Below are 20,510 nucleotides of genomic sequence, written 5' to 3'. Positions count from 1 at the left end.
GCAACTTACCCTTTCCCCTCTTCCCATCTCAGTCTTTAATAGTACCAAAATAGTTAGTGCTCTGCTGAAGCTAAACCTCCACAAAACCGTATCTATAATAGGAATTTAAATCCCTCCTGGAAATAATATCAGTACTGCTAAAGAATTTCTGTTATGGGTCACTGCAAATATCCCACAACAAGGATAATTTTAGGAAATTTCAGTATCGACTGTCAGTTGTGATTATACTCAAAATGCAATCAATTTCTATGGCTTCACCCAACTAATTTCCTCTCCCACTTGCTATATAAACATCACCAACAGAGGTTCAGTACTTGAATGGATACTGGTCTCCTCCCCAGCAGCATATTCTCCTATGGCTCTCTGTCTAATGCTCTATGACCAGCTTCCTGCCTTTGTCATCAGAGCTCAAAGCAGAATCCCAAACTACACCACCTTAATAAAGTATGCAATTTCTCCTACTTTCAAAAAGAAACCTACAATCTGTCCCATAGATGATGCTGTTACAGAACTCTCCAGAACTTTCCTTAACATTCTAAATGGTTTAGCCTCCCTCAGAACAAAACAGGTAAAAGCCATACCAGCCCCTAGGTTGTCCAGAATCCGAAAACATGTAATGTAACTCAATGACAAGACCTGGAATTCCTGGGTCAAAAATAGAAACACAAAACAACCTACAAGTATTTTGGCACCTCAGAGATCACACTAAATACCAAATCAAGACAGATGAAAAAAATTGCTGCTCTAGCCTACAGTCCAAAAACCTTCAAAACCCAGAGTCATTCTGGTAATTTATTAATAAAATTCTCAAGCCAGGCTGTGCCACGTAACCCAAATCCACAGTACCCAACAGCACAGAAAACACTGCCACTCATTAATATGTACTTCATAAACTCCGTCACATCCCTTGTCAAACAGACCTTTCCCACCAGCCCCTCCATTCCCAGCAACACCTCTGATTCTGCCCCTTTTTCATTGCAACTAGTTCCCACACAACCATTAAATACTTCTATCAAAACTAAAACCTACCACCCTAGCACCTTACAGTCTCTCCACCAAATATCCACAAATAGTTGCCAAAACTGTAGCCTGTCCCGTTTCCATATCATAAACCTCCCTATCACAGAAGCATATATCTCAATACTATGGAAGAAAAAGTTATATCCTACCACTGCATAAAGGAGGAAATAACACTGAACTTAGTAACTACCTCCCAATTGCTGTCCTGTCCCCCTTATCTAAAATTCTTGAAAAATGCATTAATTCCCAGCTCTCCCATAACCTCCTCTCCCCCTCCCAACATGACTTCTGCCTCATGGCACTACTACAGCTGTCTTACATTTCACTAACACTATTAATACCCATAGGAATGGAGGAAGGCTAGTACTGCCCTCTTTCTAGACCTTTCTAGAGATTTCAACAGTCTCACAACTTCCTACAAAAACTGTCATCTGTAGCATTTGATGAAACCTGCAACTCATGATTTAATAGCCATCTTGCTAACAGATCACAGGCTGTAAAATGGCACAAAGGCTTCTCCCCTTTCCTCCCAGTCTCCACATGTATCCCCCAGATATTCTCCAAGGGCCATTCATGGTCCGATTCATTTCAACATCTTCACAAATAACCTCCCAGATGCATCCAAATCAGCCACAATAATTAATTATGCCAATGACTACACTCTAATATGTAGTGCTGAAAACTTTTAACAACCTGCAACAAATCACTCGAAAATCCTTCTTATCCATTGAAACCTGGCTAACCAACTCACTAATTTTTTGTAATCCCCAAAATGCAGACTTATTTTCTTTACCCCAAGACACCTGTCGGCCCAGAAGCCCTCTTTTGATATTCTCTTAGCAAGTTGTTGTATCTTTCGGCTTATCCCGGTTAGGGGTTGCCACAGTGGAACTCAGGTCTGCTAATCTTTGGTAGTGGATTTTTACGTGCCGAGTTACCAGCTCTGACTCACAAGCTTCAACGAAGGTATGCCCATTCACGCATGCCTCCACACAGAAGACGCTCTAGCTGAGAATCGAATGGGACAACGCTACCGCAGCACCACTACCGCGGTACCCACATCCAAAATACAGCAAATAAATCTCACCGGATGTTGGCGGAAGTTGGGTTTCCAGTATAAAGTCAAAAGTTTCCTCACTGACCAAACCAGAAAACAGTTAGCCTGTGCCCTGCTACTCCCAACACCTCTCTGCGTAGCCCCTATTTTTACCAATTTACAAGTCTGTCAGCCCTCAAAGCTCAAACAATGCTATCACAAAGTAGAAAAGTTTGCAGCAAATTACTCACAAAAATCCCACCACTGTCTATCACTCAAAGAACTAAACTGGCTTTTGAATTACCCTACTTACTGTCTTACTCCCAACTTGTGACTACTCTCAGTCTCCTTCAACTCTAATCTAGCCATACAAACCAAATAGACCCCTTCGTTCAACCCAAATGGTGCTCCTCCATGTCACTAAGTCCAGCAGTACAGCAGGTGACAATCTATTCTCAAACTGTGTCACCAAAGCATAGGACACCATACCTGTATGTCTAAAAATAGAACAACATCTCATACATTTTTAAACAGAGGCTGAAGTCACACCTGCAGAATCTCTAGCTCTGCCTGTGTACTAATCCTGGATTGGTATCCCTAGACTAAATCTTAATTCCACACTTCTTCCTACCCTTCATCTACTTCCCTGTCATCCCTTTCTTACAACCCTTCTTATCTATACTCTCGAGTACTCACCATAACTGACTGCTACCCCCCCCCCACTTTCTAACTCACTTAATCTTTCTTGCATTCACCTATACAATCTAATTTTCCTCTCCATCTCCTTCTCTTCACACTTTCAGTCACTTCTAGTTCTTCTCTTTCTTCAGTTGGTCCTTAGTTTACTGCACCAGCTACTAAATAGCAAAGAAAGAAAAAACTTAAAGCATAAAAGGATGCTGCTTTTATGCAACTGTGTGTCTGTTTTATGTCTTTGTTATGAAATTGCTTATCAAAGTATACAATGCTACTGGTCCACTGAAATTTCTGTAAATTGAATTATTGTCGTCTTCCTTTGTTCAACCAATAATCTATATCCCTGTCTTATTTTACTGTCTGCAGTGACTCCATTACTATGCAGACTTTTCAAAATACTATTGAATTATGTTTTACTATATAATGTATAAACATTTCATTTGCAAAATGTCTTTACTCACTAGACTATGTGTATACTTGTAAAATGCTATTTTTTTTTCTACACTATGTATAATTTGTAGTATGTGTCATTTGGAGCTTTTCTGCCCGGACCTTCACTGAAAAGGGGACTCTGTGCCCAGTTGGTCTTTTCCAGCCAACAAGTAAAGTAAATAAATTAATTAACTTTTCATGTTAAATGTATCATCTGAAGTTGTTAATCTTCTTCCTATTCATCACTGATGGGTTTGGTTCCGAGCCCTTGGAACCGAGTCAGCCTTATACCAAGCTTGCGTGCACCAAAAACTCTCAAGCTAAGCTGCTACCCACAATGCCCTTTGCTCAGTTACCTCAGATCTCGTTTGTCGCACAGCCATATAGCAGCGTTTCACCGAGCTCTCCAGCTAAGTGCTTTTTTCAGATATGTTTACTAGTTTGAAAAAGTTTTTTCTCCTTTCATAACTTGTTCTTGTTGTTCTATATTGCTTCAGCTCTACCCACAGGTATTTCTCTCTTGCCATTGTTGGTAAATTCTTGGTATTTCTAACTTTCTACCTTTACGGTATCTTGTTACCATTGTTGGTATTTGCCTTCTCTCTCCTTCATTTCCTCTCTTTCCTCACTCTTTCCCTTTTGTGTGAGAGTGTGTTCTGAGATGTCTGAAAAGAAGGGAACTATATGGGGTTTAAACACTGCTCTTCTTGCAGTGGTAAACTGCCGAATAGTGACCTCCATGAAGAATGTGTATACTGTTTGGAGGTCCCGCATTTGTCGGCGAAACCCCCGTGTGATATCTGTGCTAGTTTCAGTCAGCGGACACTGAATGAACATCATAACAAACTTATTTTAAAGGGCCTGCTTGCTTCGCCTTTTTCGGAGGCCATTTCTGCGACGGAGGTCTCACCCTCTCCTTCGGACAAGAAATGTCCTCGATCGGACCCCTCTTCACCGGCCGGTGACAGAGGTAAGGGTCACAAGCAAAAGGCCCATAAGTCCTCTTCTGAACATCGTTCTGCCTCCTCGGTGCTGACTACCACATCGGCTCCAAGCTCGGCTCCAGTGAAGTTTACCGAGTTAGCTTGGTCGATGCCCACCCCGGCACCGACAATTACTGCACCGTCCAATTCTTTATCGGCACCGACTTCGCACATTTCTACTCCAATATCTGTTCCGACAACTACCTCGGAACTGTTCCTGTCATCCACCCCTATAGTGACTTCTGCTCCAAGCCCATTCATGGCTCCGACCATACCTTTGTTACCTGTTGCAAAATTGGAATCATCTGTGCCGTTCTGTGACACACCACTGACCCGATACCCATCCAGTGTGGACCCGTTTGCCGGACAAGCCTGCATCCCCTTTTGGAACAGCCTGACTCCCCCCCTCAGGTGCATCGGTGAGATCCACCAGGAGCCTTTCCAGATTCGATGTGGTGCGCCTTTTTGATCAGCTGCTGACTGCTAGGGGAATCTCAAATCTGCCTAGACCCTATCCCACTCCTGGCTTTGGGTCTATTTCTCCAGCAACCCCTACTTACTCTCCTCCCTTGGATCCCATGGGGTTCCAAGGCTCATCTATCCAACTTTTACTAGAGGAATTCCTTTCTTGGCACCGACAACAACTCTGTCTGAGGCTCTGAGATCCCTTTGGGTGCCGGTTCCGTCGGAACCCACCCTTCCTCATTCTCATGCTTGTGGAGTGGAGCCCCCGGTTCCAGTGTCAGTTCTGATGGCTGTGCCGGCCCTGACTTTGGATCAGCGTGTGACTACTGCTCCGAGCTTGATTGAGGCTCCATCCCTGGGGGTGGACCGTCTGGAGCGGGATGTGACCCCGGTTCCGATTTTGTCTTCTTCGGTTCCGGGCTCCCATTCCTCTTTGGGCGGGCCTGCTTTCTGGGTGATGGAGAGGGCACTTGCTGCCAGCAGTCCTCCACAGTTGGTTATTCCACAAGTTCCCTGTGAGCCGCAGCTGTTAAAGGTCAACCCCCCCCCCAGGACTCCGAGAGTGCAAGGCCCAGGAGATCCCTGTCCAGGGATGTTCCCACCGAAGAACCCCCTCTTAAACGGGTGTGTAAGAGGAAATACACGGACTCCCTGGAGGAGACCCTCACAGAAGATATGGACTACGATGATGGGGAAGGGTCCCCATGGTCACCCCTGATGATGTCTCCTTCTGGGATATCATGGAAGTTTTGAAACAGAGGGGTGACTGGAAGTCCTCAACCCCTTCTTCAGAGGAATCTGTATTCCTGCAGGCCTTTCACTGTCGGCCCTGTACTTCTTAGGTGACCCCCCCCCCCCTGCAGATGAGTTGGTTAAACTCATCATGCAGCGGGCTTGGAAGAACCCCAACTCCATTGAGGCCATCCCCAGGAGATCAGACAAAGTACTCTCCCCTCCAGCGGATCAACCCCATTGGTCCAGAAGCTTGCCAGTAGACGTTATGGTGGTGGCGGCTGCCACGAAAAAGGATCTTGCAGAAGAGAGTCCTGCTGTCCACCTGCCCAACAGAGAGTCCCGGGCAATAGACAGGTTAGGGAAGTGAGTCTTTGCATCAACGACCTTCATGGTTAGGTCTCTGAACTTTCTGGCACATTTTACGAGGCTCTAAAGAGATCTTATCTCCGAACTCTCCGGAACCCTCGTGGGTCAAGTATCAGATGGAGCATGAGATAAAGTTTCTTCCCAACTTGCCACCCTAGAATCTATATCTAATTCATCCATGAGGTTGCTGTCACACGCAACCGAAGGAGCAGCTAGAGCTGCGGGTGCAGGCATAGTCATGAGATGTCACACCTGGATGCGCATCTGTGACCTCGTGGACTCCTTCAAGTCTTCCTTTCTAAATGCCCCTATCGAGCCTTCGGCTCTGTTTGGTGCTAAGGTCAAGGATATACTAGCCAGGTGTGAGCAAGACGGGAAGACCTTGTCTGCCTTTGGCCTACGCTTTTACAAACCTCAGCATTTCTTCTCCAGGAATCAGAGGAGTGGAGAGATGTGGCTCAAGAAGTCTCAAAGTCCTTTCTGAGACGCATGTGGTGAGGACTCCTCCAGAGGCAGAGGGGGTTCCAATAATGGAAGACAGCCCTTTCAGGGCAGTGGGGGTCCCCGGAACCAGGGCTCCAGAGATTCCTTCTCAGGTAAACCATGTCAGTGCTCCTGAGGCACTGCCCGATTGCTTTCCTCTGGAAGCAGTCGGGGCACGTTTCTCTCTGCACCAAGCTGCCTGGCTATCCATTACGAATGATCAGAGCGTGCAGAGAATCATTACCAGAGGCTACCATACTCCACTAATATTCTATCCAAGACCTCCGAAATCTCTTCCTGATGTTCCACCCAGTCAAAGGGAGGAGGCAGCTTCTGAAATGCGAAAGCTACCTCAAAAATGAGCTATCCATCAGGTCCTGTCAGATCAGTGTGGATCAGGGTTTTACTCAAGACTCTTTTTGGTGCCAAAGAAAACGGGACTGGAGGCCCATACTGGATCTCAGTCAATTAAACAAGTCAGTAGTTCAGACCAAGTTCCGCAGGATCTTGATTCAATCCTTCCTCCCCTTTCTGTGGGAGAGTGTGTGGATGTGCTCATTAGATCTCTGGGATGCATATTACCATATCAAGATGGACAAGCACTCCAGGAGCCTCCTTCGCTTCTGGTTGGGAGCCAATCACTATCAATTCAGAGCCCTGCCTTTTGGTCTCTTGACGGCCCCCAGAGTGTTCAGGAAATGTCTTGCAGTGGTAACAGCTCATCTGAGACTTCAGGGATTCCAGATGTTTCCATATCTAGACGATTGGCTCCTCTCCGCCCCCACCAGGCGTCTTCTGGTCAGGGCCCTCTGCTACACATTGGCTGTAGAAGAGTCATTAAGCATCACCATACACTGGGAGAAATCAAAACTTCAACCATCACAACAGCTGGAATTCATAGGGGCAGTATTCAACACGCAGTCAAGCTTAATCTCGCTTCCTCTCAATAGGCTTCAGAGACTCCGGGCACAAGTTCAGGTGATACTCTGTCAAAGCAAGGTGTCTGCAAGGGAGATTCTTCAAGCCTTGGGATCTATGGCTTCAGCCATCCCCATAGTCCCCTTAGCCAGACTACACATGAGATTACTACAGTGGCTCCTTCAGGCCCAGTGGATACCCAGTCTCTACTTCCTGAGCTCAAAGATCCTCATCACCAACATTTGCAAACAAGATCTCCTCTGGTGGATGAGTACAGATGAAAATCTTTGGTATCGTCCCTTCCAGGATCCACAGCCCAGCGCCACTGTGACCACGGATGCTTCCCTGATGGGGTGGGGCGGCCACTTCCAGGGAAAGTCAGTCCAAGGCACATGGTCCGATGTAGCGGTCAATTTGCATATCAATGTCATGGATTTAAGAGCGGTGCTGTTGGTGTTGGAAGCTTTTCATCTCTTTCTTCCATCCGGAACAATTGCTGTCCAGTCGGACAACATGTCCATGGCCTGGTACATAAACAAACAGGGAGGGACCAAGTCCTACCCACTTTGTCGCAAAGCCATGAGAATTTGGCAGTGGGCGATAGCTTCCAACCGCTTCCTGATCGCAACACATATCCCTGGGAGCTCCAACGTGATTGCGGACAGACTGAGCAGAGGCATCCTTCATCCTCACGAGTGGTCTCTCAACCCGAGTGTGGCGACGAAAATTTTCAGCCGCTGGGGCCAGCCATGCTGCGACCTTTTCACCTCCCCTTCAAATACAAAATGCAGCAGCTACTTTGCCCTCTTTCCCCCTCTCGGGGAATCACCGAGAGACGCTTTAGTCCACGACTGGCCTACAGGTCTTCTTTATGCTTACCCTCTGATTCCTCTGATTCCCTTTGTTCTACGTAAAGCTATTCGGTTGAGAAGCAAAGTGTTCCTCATCGCTCCATTCTGGCCTCGTCAAGTGTGGTTCCCCTTCCTTCATCCTCATCTGTTACAACCTCCTTGGATCCTAAACACTCATCAGGACCTAATTTCTCACCCACAAGGGCTGACTCCCCCAAATCTGTCCACCCTCAAGCTGATAGCTTGGTTTCTCCAATTCTGTTACTTGCCAGGCAGGAAACCCTTTCTTCATCTGTCTGGGATATTATTTTATCTTCTCATAAACCATCCACCAGAAAACTTTACAGGGATAAATGGAAAAGATTCTCTATTTGGTCAAGTAATCAGGAGCTAGACCCGTTCTCAGAAACCGTAGCCACTATTCTTCATTATTTCACTGAGCTGCTCAACAAAGGGGCCTCGACTTCTACCATTCGAGCCCATCTAGCAGCTATTTCCTACTTCCATAATGGGTCTGAAGGGGTACCACTTATCTCCTCTCATCTTTGCAAGACCTTCCTCAGGGGTATGTTTCACAGCAGGCCTCCCATCAGACAGCCAGTGGAGGCATGGAATTTGTCCTGGGTTCTGCAGGCTATCTCCCTGCCACCGTTTGAGCCAGCTGCCACCTCTTCTTCTTTTGGCTGCTCCCGTTAGGGGTCGCCACAGCAGATCAACTGTTTCCATTTCCTCCTGTCCTCTGCATCTTGCTCTGTCACACCAACCACCTGCATATCCCCTCTCACCACATTCATAAACCTTATCTTAGGCCTTCCTCTTTTCCTGTTACCTGGCAGCTTCATCCTTAGCATCGTTTTCCCAATATACTCTGCATCCCTCCTCAGCACATGTCCAAACCAACGTAATCTTGCCTCTCTGGCTTTGTCTCCAAACCTTCCAACCTGGGCTGACCCTCTAATATACTTATTCCTAATCCTGTCCATCCTCGTCACACCCAGTGCAAATCTTAACATCTTAAACTCTGCCACGTCAAGCTCTGACTCCTGCCTTTTTGTCAATGCCATTGTCTCCAACCCATATAACATAGCTGGTCTCACTACCCTCTTGTAGACCTTCCCTTTCACTCTTACTGGTACTCATCTGTCACAAATCACTCCTGACAGCCTTCTCCAACCACTCCATCCTGCCTGTACACTCTTCTTCACCTCTCTTCCACACTCACCATTACTCTGAACTGTTGATCCCAAGTACTTAAACTCATTCACCTTCGCCACCTCTACTCCCTGCATCCTCACCATTCCGCTATCCTTCCTCTCATTCACACACATATATTCTGTCTTAGTCCTGTTGACCTTCATTCCTCTTCTCTCTAGAGCATATCTCCACCTCTCCAGGGTCTCCTCCACCTGTTCCCTACTCTCACTACAGATCACAATGTCATCTGCAAACATCATAGTCCACGGGGACTCCTGTCTGATCTCGTCTGTCAACCTGTCCATCACCATTGCAAATAAGAAAAGGCTCAGAGCTGATCCTTGATGTAATCCCTCCTCCAGCTTAAACGCATCTGTCACTCCCACCGTAGACCTCACCGCTGTCACACTACCCTTGTACATATCCTGTACCACTCTTACATACTTCTCTGACACTCCTGACTTCCTCATACAATACCACAACTCCTCTCTAGGCACCCTGTCATATGCTTTCTCTAAATCCACAAAGACACAATGCAACGCCTTCTGACCTTCTCTGTACTTCTCCATCAGCACTCTCAGAGCAAACATCGCATCTGTAGTGCTCTTTCCTGGCATGAAACCATACTGCTGATCACTAATCATCACCTCCCTTCTTAACCTAGCTTCCACTACTCTTTTCCATAACTTCATGCTGTGACTGATCAGTTTAATCCCTCTGTAGTTACTACAGCTCTGCACATCACCCTTATTCTTAAAAATCGGTACCAAAACACTTCTTCTCCATTCCTCAGGCATCCTCTCACCTTCCAAAATTTCATTAAACAATCTAGTTAAAAACTCCACTGCCATTTCACCTAAACACCTCCATGCTTCCACAGATATGTCATCTGGACCAACAGCCTTTCCGTTCTTCATCCTCTTCATAGCTATCCTTACTTCCTCCTTGCTAATCCACTGCACTTCATGATTCACTATCCGCACATCATCCAATCTTCTCTCCCTCTCATTCTCTTCATTCATCAACCCCTCAAAGTACTCTTTCCATCTGCTCAACACACTATCCTCGCTTGTGAGTACGTTTCCCTCATTATCCTTTATCAAACCTTACCTGCTGCACATCTTTACTAGCTCGGTCCCTCTGTCTAGCCAATCGGTACAGGTCCTATTCTCCCTCCTTAGTGTCCAACTTTTTATACAACTCTTCATTCACCTTGTCCTTAGCATTCGCCACCTCTCTCTTTGCCATGCACCTCATCTCCTTACACTCTTGTCTACTTTTTTCATCTCTTTGACAATCCCACTTCTTCTTCGCCAACCTCTTTCTCTGTATACTCTCCTGTACTTCTTCATTCCACCACCAGGTCTCCTTGTCCTCCTTCCTCTTTCCAGATGTCACACCAAGCACCCTTCTAGCCATCTCTCTTACTAGCTCTGCTGTAGTTACCCAGCTATTCGGTAACTCTTCACTGCCACCCAGTGCCTGTTTTAACTCTTACCTGAACATCACCTCACAATTACCCTTTTTCAATTTCCACCATTTGATCCTTGGTGCTGCCCTCACACTCATCCTCCTCTTCTTGATCACCAGTGCCATCCTATGCTGCCTAACTACACTTTCCCCTGCCACTACTTTACAGTCTCCAATCTCCATCAGATTGGCCCTTCTACATAAGATATAATCCACCTGTGTGCATCTTCCTCCACTCTTGTATGACACCCTATGCTCCTCCGTCTTGTTAAAATATGTATTCATCACAGCCATGTCCATCCTTTTCGCAAAATCCACTACCATCTGACCTTCTGCATTCCTTTGCTTAACACCATACCTACCCATCACTTCCTTGTCCCCTGTGTTCCCTTCACCAACATGCCCATTGAAATCTGCTCCAATCACCAGTCTCTCACCCTTGGGTACAGTCATCACCACTTCATCCAGCTCACTCCAAAATTTTTCTTTCTCATCCATCGCACACCCAACTTGTGGAGCATATGCACTAACAACATTCATCATTACACCATCAATTTCCAGCTTCATAAACATCACTCTATCCGACACTCTTTTCACCTCCAAAACACTCTTAGCATACGCTTCCTTCAGGAGAATGCCTACGCCATTTCTCCTCCCATCCACACCATGATAAAACAATTTGAAACCGCCTCCGATACACCTAGCCTTGCTCCCCTTCCATCTGCTGTCTTGCACACACAATATACCAACCGTCCTTCGGTTCATCCTATCAGCTAGCTCCCTCCCTATACCAGTCATACTGCCAACATTCAAAGTTCCGACCCTCACTGTCACAGTCTTAGCCCTTACCTGCCTTCGGGCATGCCTTCCGCCTCTTCCCCTCCTTCCAGCTGACACCTGTGATCTAAAATTCTTATCATGGAAATCCTTATTCCTGGTGGATATAACTTCAGCAAGATGAATTTCTGAATTACAAGCATTGTGTATCAAGAACCCTTATCTGATCTTTCATAAGGACAGAGTATCACTTCGAACTAATCCATCATTTCTCCCCAAAGTGGTTTCTGACTTTTTGATTAACCAGTCCATCGAACTCCCTGTGTTCCCAAATTACTCTAACAAGGGAGAATACTGCCTTCATTCCCTGGATGTTCATAGACAATTGCGATTTTATCTGGACAGAACTAAATCATTTCACAAGTCAGACCAGCTTTTCGTTTCCTTCCGGGCCCTAGAATGGGAGGTGCAGTATCAAATGTTACTTTGTCTAAGTGGCTCAGGGTTTGCATTGCCTTCACATGTTCACTTATGGAGGGATCTAAGCCTGGCCAAATCAAAGCTCACTCAACTAGGGCTATTGCAGCATCTGTTGCCTTCCACTCTAGGGCCTCTATGGATGACATTTGTGCTGCTGCCATGTGGGCTAAGCCCCACACTTTTAACAAGCATTACAAATTGGATCTGATCTCCAGGGGAAGAACGGCGTTTGGTTCAATGGTTCTCAGGAATCTTCTTCCATAAGGGCCACCCAGGTTCTCCAAGTAGTTGGGGACTCCCATCAGTGATGAATAGGAAGAAGATTAACAACTTCAGATAAAGAAGTTAGGTCTTACCATAACGTTCCATCTGAGTTGTTGATCTTCTTCCAGTCATCACACCCTCCCATCAACCCCCTCCTAAGGTTCCTAGCGGATCTTCTGGGTCTTTGTGGTGTATTAGGGTTTCTGCGCAGAGATGGCCTCTGACTTATTCTTTCTCTATATGTTGTATGCAAACTCGATCTGAGGTAACTGAGCAAAGGGCATTGTGGGTAGCAGCTTAGCTTGAGAGTTTTTGGTGCACGCAAGCTTGGTATAAGGCCGACTCAGTTCCGAAGGCTCGGAACCAAACCCATCAGTGACGACTGGAAAATGATCAACAACTCAGATGGAACATTATGGTAAGTCATAACTTCTTTTTTGCATGGGGTCAGAGTGTGACATAGACAGCTATCCCCACTCTGCAAGGTTCAGTCTGTAGACGATCAAGAAGAGAGGAAATTTTCTTTGGGAATTTCTGAGGCAAAAAAACTCACACTTACGGCCTAAGGATGCAGTGACACTGGCCAAGTCATTCTCTGATGTCTCTTCCAAAAAATAAATAAAAAAAGAAGCTTTAAGAGGAGTACAGTATAAAGAGATCAACAACATCTCATTGGAGTCCCAAATTCTCCCTGGGCTTGTGGGTTCTGTGTTCTGCAAGGTACTTTCTCAGGCCCTGATCTTGGCATCCACTTCTTCTGAGGCCTCCATACATTCAGTTGATGGCATGTCCATCCAAACCAAGTGACTTCAGACAATGTTCGGTCTTAACGGTGGCATTGCCTCTTATTGCTTTGTTTTTTCTATATTATTATTAAGTATGTGGAGCTTTTCTCCCCGGGCCTCTACTGAAAATGGAAATATCTCCAGCTAGACTAGCCCGGTCAACAAATGCAAAATAAATAAATAAATAATAATAAACATCTCTCCACAGGCATTTGGTTCCAAACTTCATATTATTATAGCCAAGAGACAGGTTGATATCCATTTTGGTTCTTGTTTATGTAGAAGTCATTCATTTTCAGATTTTACTGTTGGTCATCTGCCCATGTCTCAAAGCCTCCAAACTAGTTTCAGTCCCTGACTCCAAGGCCCTCTTCTACTCATTATCAGATGCCCACTGTCTTGCCTCGGTAGCTGCTGGGTGGGCCCTCTTCCCAACACCCATACCAGGTTCCCTTTCAGGACATAGTAAGGTTGGTTCAGGAATTTGTCTTTCTCTTAAATAACATCCAGTCATCTCCTGAAAACTTATCAGAGTCATGAGTTTCCCCCTACAGTAGAAGGGATCACTCCCCTTTTGAGAATTCAGAGTCCCCCGATTCAGAGACTGACAAAGCAGCCTTTGTTGAGCTCTCCCCCTCTAGTTATGAATCTGATATTGAGGACACCCTGTAATCTGCATCCCTGCCAGTGGTTATTCTCATTATGAGGCACCCATCAACGGGCTACTTCACATAACAGGCCAAGGAATTCTCCTGGTCCAAGTTAGATACAGGGGACTCCTAAATCTTTGTCCATTCCTCCAGTGACTGAAGCCTTGACCGATGCATTTGCTAATGCATCTTGCCCTTGTTGCCACAATCTCTAGAGTATTTGCTCTTTTTCCTTAACACAGTGTAAGTACTATTAACATTGAACTAACTTTTGCATACTTTAACTCATTCTTTTTTGAGTCTCCTCCACAGCTGGTGTTTGTTAGGCCCTTTGCCTTTCTGTTGATCCTGTGGGTTTTCTATCTTATCTCCTTGAACTAAGTGCAAACAAAAGCAGATCAAACATTCATGCTAATAGCTCAGTTCACTTCCAGTCGCTTAGTAACCTCTTTAACATCCATTCTCAGCATTCATCTGGTTGTTTTGGCATAGGAAATAAATTCTTAGAATTACTTGCAAACAACTTTGTCAGTACCTTGTCTCCTTCATATTTTTCTGTCACACAACTTCTGTCTTTAACAGCATTCAGGTAAGCATATTTGGTGATATACATCCACCCATAAGCCCTTTTCCCCATTTTGTTCATGGAGTTGGGGTGCCATCAATGGCAATCATCTAGAATCAGTTTTTACTGTTATACCATAGTGCAGTCATCAGCACATCACTTAAAATAGCTGGTTAATTTTGGAGGATATGTATTTTCACAGTACTTTAAAATAACTGAAATTTAGAAAAAAAACATTGTTTCAAGTGTAATTGTTTATGTGTAACTTCCCTTTAGAAAATATTATGTGCAGAGGGACTCTTGTCAGTAGCGTAGCTAGGGTAGGGTGAAGAGTGGTCAGCCACCCTGAGCACAAAATGTAAGGGGGATTGATCAGCAGATGCCAATCAGTCTTCAGTGCAGTGCATTACTGGCTTTCAGGAATGAATGCTAGCATTGCATTTATGGTCAGATGTGAAGTGTTTAGTATTACTCGTGTGTGGCATAAACTGTGCAGCTACTTGATACAAGTGTTGCAAGCAGTTTGCTACAGTTTGAAAGGAAAAAATAGTTTTTTGTTATAAAAGTGAAGCTGTTTAGTCCTCTGTTTGTGGCATAAACTGTAATAACTGCTTGCTACAATGCTTTGTTTTCTTTTCTTTCTTTAAAACTGTAAGAACTGAAGTGCTTAACCCTCCATGTGTGGCCTAAACTGTAGCAGCTAAAGTTTAAAGGTGAGTTTTTTATTCCCTTTTGTGAAAGAGCAGTGGAACTTTTGAGTGGAGGGGGCACCAGACCAGAGGGACAGCACTGGGGGCCAGAATAGCTACACCTCTGAACTCTGCATCTGGGTTAGACATCATTATTCTAAAGAAGGAGCTACTTGAGTGCACTGATTGCTACTAGCCTTTTTACAGACAACTTCATTAGTTTGCCCAAGTTGTAGCTTTGTTTGATGTCTACAGAATATATTTCATCTTTGTGAGGGTTGTATGGCAGACTTTACATGTTTTTTTTTCCATTCACTAGTAATGAAGGTTTGTATTTGGAAATGTAGAGGGTAAAATGAAAACTTCACTTGGATGTAGATTAAGGATCTTTATCCAGTAAATTGCTATTAAGAATCTTCACCTAGTAAATTGAAAAAAAAATGAAAATACAATCTGACATACTAATTTGAACTAATTCTCTTTATTTGGAAGTGGAGCAAGTAAGAGTTGGTGATGTGTTGGCTTTTTTTTTATTCACCAACTTTAGTCTATAACAATGTTTCTGGATAAATGAGAGTGAAGTGTTATTTTATTCCATAGTTTGACTTTAAAACATAAAGCTGAGTCACTCATGGTGAAGGTACAGAAATATTTGTGCAAATGTTTCCATGCAAAAATGCTAAATGTTCTCACTTTAGATCCTAATCTACACATAAGACATATTTCCTTGATCTGATCATCTGCAATCACTCTTTTTTAATCATTCAATCCATACTATTTTGAATTTTGTGTCAGATCTAATATTGCATTATGTGCTGAACATATTGCTCTTTTCCAGTCTGTTATTTCTGTTTAGGCCTCTGTTATAAAATGTTCTATTTGTAGTTTAACAGGGTGGTGGTGCTGCGGTAGCGTTGTCGCCTCACAGTAAGACGCTGTCCGGTTAGATTCTCAGCTATAGTGTCTTCTGCGTGGCAACATGCGTGAATGGGCATACCTTCGTTGAAGGTTGTGCATCAGGGCTGTTAACTCGGCACGTAAAAATCAACTACCAATCATTAGCGGACTGGAGTTCCACTGTGGCGACCCCTAACCGGGAAAAGCCGAAAGACACAACAACAACTGTCCAACCTTCTTACATTTTCCTTCAGCTGTAACTCTAGACTTGTATATGCAAGTTGATAAAGATCCTGAGTTAAGTGCTTGTCTAGCTTCATTCCATTTTATTACTTCACCTCTTTTATCACCTTCTCCAAAAATCTTGATTCTTTGTTCTTTCTTTTCCAAATGCTCAGTACACTTTATTCTGTGTCTTTCTTATTACTATATTTAGTAAAGCATATTGGTGCTATTCAGTTATTCAGGATCTAACTTCCTTTAAATTGAAGATGTTTAAAAATTATATATATAAGCTTGTGCATAATGGCCTTTATATTTCTTTCCTAAATCTGTCTAGATGCCCACTTGTGGCACTATAGTTGCCTTGTTTGATTTTGTCTGTCTTGTCCTTCGATTTGAGCATATATTCCAAGTCTAACATGAGCTATGTTAACCTAAGCTGTATAACCTTATAGTATGCCACAAATTTGGTAGTCTCAAACCACCTTGTTTTTTTCCCCGTATTAATTTTCCCTTTGCACTCTTTGTCTTTTTTTATCCTAAAAAATCCCTAATTTCCTTTCATATTCTTCCATATCTGTTCTCATAGTTGAGACTTGTAAACTTGATCTGTACAAAGAACCAGCAAGACCAAAAACATCTTAACTAGTTGCATCATATTGTCGGTGTACAGGAATAACAATTTCCATATTCTTTTCTTTCTCATAATCTTTTGAGTAATTTTCCTCACTGTTCTTTACCTGCTTGCTCATCCTCCCATTTCAGACAAATTCCCAAGTATCTCATCTTGTCATGACCCCACAAAAAAATATAAATTTTGTACTAAGGCATATGCTGGAGCATAATTCATTACTGTAGCCTTTGTTTTTACTTCATGTACTTTTATATCCCGCTAGTAAAATATTTCAGTTTATCAAATATAATAATATTATAATGTAAATAATAATGATTGGTAGCATATTATATCACCCTGCAAAAAAGGTTGTTTTCTCATTAGTACTTCTCCAATTATCCAATTATATATGATTGTCTTATGTCTCTAGCAAATGGCTGTAAGTACAAAACAAGTAGTAATAGTGAAATTTGGTGCTTCTGTCTTATTTCTTTCATTTAGACTAAAATGCGTTAGACACTTTGCCACCACACTTCACTTTAACATGAGGTTGACTGCAAATTCATCCATCCACAACTCCTTTTTCCCATTTTTGCACGTGGTGGGGGGTGTCACATCAATGGTGACAATCATCTAGAGGCAGTGTTCACACCCCCAGGTGGTTAGCTCATGTGCAAATACTAAATATTAATGTTGTCAACATGTGTGGAAACCCAAATCCCCCAAAAGCCTCATAAATTCCCATCTTATTCTGCCAGACTCTTTTTAGCATCTAGACCTATTAACATTAATGTTTATTGTTCCATGTACTGTTTTGAGTCACAAGGGTTCTGTTGTCGGATGTTTGCCTAGTTTATATGAACCCACACTGATTCAGAACTCTTATTCTTTGCACTGTATTTTTTTGCCAAAATCATCATAACATTTTACAGTCATGATTCAGAACTGAAATGAGATTATATGACCCTGGATCAAGAAGATCTTTCCCCTCATTTGGTATAATTATAACTACTATTTTTCCAAGTCAGTGATGCATCTCCACCCAGAAAAATATTATTGTATTATTAAAAAGTTGTTGTGTCTGTACTAGCCATACCTTTCTCCTGTTCCTTCTTTTTCTATAGTTTTATTGGAAAACGTCACTTCCAGGAAAATTCTTGTATTTTGATTTCACGTTGCTTTTTTAATTTTAGCTTCCTGAATTTGTGTGTTTATACCCCTCTTTCTACTTCTGTTAACTTATTTTTTATTTTTATTTTATTTTACATTTGTTAACCGGGAAAGTCCGACTGGATACATATCCATTTTCAGCGGAGGCCCGGGGAGAAAATTTCCAAGCAGATAAACATTTAAAAATGCAGTATACAGTAATCTTTAGCAATTAACAAAATCAAAAGAAAAATACACATAGGTTACATATTTAAGAGAAAGGTTTGAGTAAGGTAATATTTACAGAGATATTAAGCAATTTAACAAAAATAAAAAGACAACTGCAAATAGGTTCTATAATGAAAAAGGTTCAAAGTAATGTTATATTTGGATTAACTTAAGAAACTAACTTCTTTCAGTGTTTTCCCATTTAGGGTGATACAGTGGTGCAGCGGGTAGTGTTGTCCCTTCGTAGTAAGAGGGTCGCCTGTTCAATTCTTGGCTGGGGTGCCTTTGGTATGCAGTCTGCTTGTCCTCTCCTGTGTTTGCTTGGGTTTTCTCCAGGGGCTGCAGTTTCCTTCCACATTCCAAAGACATGCAGTAGCTGGATTGCACACTCTAAATTGGCCATAGGTGTGAATGTGTGGGGTATGGAAGAACAACTGTTGCAGGACTAGTCACATGGCTGTTTGAACGGTGGTTCTAAATGATTGTCACTGTGAAGTCGCACCCCATCCCCATGTCCAAAAATAAGAAAAAGGGGTTATGAATGGATGGACTCTCAGCTTGTCCATCTTGTGTGTATAGTCTACTGTAATCCTGGATCCACTTCTAGCCAACCATTCTCATAATTCCTACTTTTAGTTATCATTCTTGTAACCTTTTGTTGCCTCACATGCTAAGCCAACAATTTGGTTGCTCTAGGCTTATTGGCAAAAATAGTTGTTTTAAAAACATTACTCTTATGTTCATATTTTCTAAGTAGTCCTGCCTGAATATTCTAGCTTCTATCAGTTGCCTACCAGATTACTGTGCCCCACTTACTCTTTTTCACTTTTCTAAATCCCTTACTATTTTAAGTACTTTAGATACCTCTTTTGACTGTTTTTTCATGTCTTATTTGCTTTCATTTTTAATTCACAGTTATCCAAATCCTTTGCTATCTCTTTACTAGTGGTATTCAAATCTAATAACAGTTCACTTAAAATATGAACTACCTAATCTTTAAATGCCTTCCTGTTCATGAGAAATATTAGAAAATGCCAGTGTTTTTCGCAGCAGTCTTTTACTTGCTTACAAAGTTTAATTTGTTTGAGTGTATGGTCTGATAATATCATTGGATGTTTTTGTAGTTTGTGACATATAATATTCTTTCAGTATGTAACATCTGTGCTTCCTTGCCCATGAGACATATTTCCCTGTATAATCTGTATATTCAGTCCATTCTGTTTTTGTCTTATTTTCTTTACATCAGTAAATCCAAAACGTACATATATTTCTGTAAGTATGTGCCCTCAGCTGATATTCTGTGATAACTTTACCCTCCAGAGACACCTTTCGTATTTCGTACAGTGTTCCAGTCTCCAGCCACTACCATACTTTCTTAATGAAATGCTGTAACTTCATAACTTCTCCCATAATATTCATTGTATCTTGTCTGGGACATTTTAGTAGAAAATATTCTGTAGCTAGTGTAATTCTTATGCCCTGCTAGCAACCTCTTACCACTATCAATCTTCCCTGCCTATTATTCATTTGCTCCTCAACCTTTACTCAGATACCCTTCTTAAATTAATTCTAAAACACCTTTCTTTCTCTCTCCTTCCCTTTAAACGAAGAAACCCTCCTTCCCACTTTTCTTTACAAAGCTTTCACACGTTTATGATTCAGATTGTTTTGTATCTGTTCATTATTATTGTAAATACAAGCCACCTTATCCAGTTTTGTTCTTTTGTACCAACACATTAATATTCCAGACTAACAAGTCAAACTGTGACATAATAGTTTGATTTATTTCTTCTCCTTGCATATATTCTTTATCTTTCTGTTGCAGACTGGCTCTTCATAATCTGTTTCTCTCGTTTTATATCACTTTATATGTTTTTGTACGGTATTGTCCTGACTGAACCTACCCTGGCCTCCAAAAAAAATAATAAACATAAACACTGATGTATTCCTTTGGCTACAAAACCCTTGCTATGAATCACTCATCTGTTTCACGTGCTTACAGCTAACAGTTTAAGTATCTTATTTCTGAAGCCAACCATTGATTCTTGTGATTCTAGACCTCAGGTCAGGCTGACGTATTTTGACAAGGCATTCATTTTGCTCCTTACTTTCAAAAAGCAGTAGAAGCAAAGTAATACAAAGGGCTGCTAGACATTTATACATTGCTGTCTACCATCTTTCAATTAGCATAGTTGTCATTTTAAATTTTATTTCTTCCTGCAGCTGGTGTACATTTTTTTAACATTTTTCCATTAACTATTATTTTTCACAATATCAGGCTTGCTAACTTTCCAGACAAAACATTCATTCAGCTCTATCCTTTTGCAAGCAGTCGTAGTTTGTCAGTATGTAATATTTAATTCCTTTAATACCACCTTTGACTGCAGGAGGAAAGAAAACCACATTTTAAAAGCTCTAGAAACAAAGTGAACTTAGTCTGCAGGGTGAAAGCAAACCTCCCAGTCTGTACCTGAACACAAATGACACTTTAACCAAACAGCATGCAATGTCAAATAGCGGATGTTAAGTTGTCAATCTCGCC

General features: G+C 42.6%; 1 protein-coding gene across 1 annotated transcript in view; it reads left to right on the top strand.

Moving 5' to 3' along the window:
* PRMT9 (protein arginine methyltransferase 9) overlaps window positions 1–20,510 on the top strand; it is a 907,971-nt gene that overhangs the window by 565,134 nt on the left and 322,327 nt on the right. The window lies entirely within an intron of this gene.

This window comes from Protopterus annectens, chromosome 2.part1 (assembly GCF_019279795.1).
Source record: "Protopterus annectens isolate FY-2018-M chromosome 2.part1, PAN1.0, whole genome shotgun sequence".
Lineage (NCBI taxonomy): Eukaryota > Metazoa > Chordata > Ceratodontiformes > Protopteridae > Protopterus > Protopterus annectens.
This window is presented reverse-complemented; position numbering and strand designations above follow the sequence as displayed.